This window comes from Gossypium arboreum, unplaced genomic scaffold, assembly GCF_025698485.1.
Source record: "Gossypium arboreum isolate Shixiya-1 unplaced genomic scaffold, ASM2569848v2 Contig00173, whole genome shotgun sequence".
Classification (NCBI taxonomy): domain Eukaryota; kingdom Viridiplantae; phylum Streptophyta; class Magnoliopsida; order Malvales; family Malvaceae; genus Gossypium; species Gossypium arboreum.
Genome location: NW_026440301.1, coordinates 94729 through 96279, shown reverse-complemented (window position 1 = coordinate 96279; position 1551 = coordinate 94729).

Genomic DNA, 1551 nt, shown 5'->3' with positions numbered 1-1551 from the left:
TAACAATTTAAACAAACTTAAGAATAAGTATTCTTATTTGGTTTGATGTCGGAGACTCGGTGTGTCATACAGCACGATTATGATTCAAAATATTTTTAAAATCCAAGTAATAAGTAGAAAAAAACCAAATAATAACAAGGCCCACTTCACAGCCCAAGTTTTGCAACCAGGCTCTGATACCACTAAATGTAACACCCCAATCCCGACCCAGATGTTATGGCCAGATTCGGCGTGTCACATTAAAGTGTTTTAGCGAAAATCGTGTTTTCATTGAAAACCCTTCTTAAAATAAAAGGAAATTTTAATTATAAAAAAAAGCTGCTTTCAATCACTTGTTCCAAGCATATGATTTGATGAAAATAAGTCACTTTGGAAATTTAGTTGCAGAAACGTAGAAAAGACGTACTACAGTTTAAGAAACCATGTTCAACTTCTTATACTTACATCACATAAAAATAATAATCCAAATAATAACAAAATGGAAGGCCTTATTATAATCCAGTCTGTAATCACCTAATAATCAGAGACTTATATGCTTTAAAATGAAAAGATAGTCCAAATTGTCTTGCTAGCTGGCCACCCAGAGTCCCTCCAAATATCGAACCTCCTACTGAGCATCAGCTGAAAATAAAATAAAAGAGCGGGTGAGTTTTCGTAAACTCAGTGTGTACAACCCTCAACGAAAAACAAGCATTCAAAAATCATCATACATCAAATGTGCAATGCAATCCCATCCCAATAATCCATCCGCTACACACCAGCTCTATCCCCCGTCGCATAATGTGGGGATATAAATATCGATCCACCCAACTGACACATAAATGGTAGCCTGGTTGCGGAACTACCTTCATTTACATATTGGGCTTAAAAGCCATCGGTGGATCCACGATAGTCAAGCAACCATGTGATCCTCATATACTTCCTCAGTTCCATAATTCCCAACCCATATGCAGCCTAAGCAGAATATCATATGTATGCAGCAGATATGCGTATCCATAAAACTTACATTCAACATCTAGGGGTATTTCGGTCATTTTCGCCCTTTAGGGAATTTTAGTAATTTTCCTTTTCTTACGATTTTTACTGACCTTGACCCGTTAACAAATCTTGTGGGCTAAGATGAATGATTACTATGCACTAGGTAGGATTCTAGAGAAGAGGAGGTGAGTCATTAAGACCTCTTCAGTACCAAGCTCTCCCTAGATCCAATCCTAGACATGCATATACCCGTTGCCACACTTTAACCCTATGACTTGTCCACGGTCGCAATGTATTAATTAAGTTTTAAGTAGTTATCATATACTAGGCCCAAAACCCCTAAATACATGCATCTGGCACACTTAGCCCAATCTCATTTATATGGCCCATCAGGCCCAATTAATTTTATATGGCCCATCAGGCCCAATTCATATTCATATGGCCCATTAGGCCCAAATCACCTTTATATGGCCCGTTGGGCCCAAATCACATTATATTCATGCTCACACACAAATTTTCTATCACAAAGCATCAATTATCAAATTTTGCCTATTGTGGGCCCATTTAGCCTAT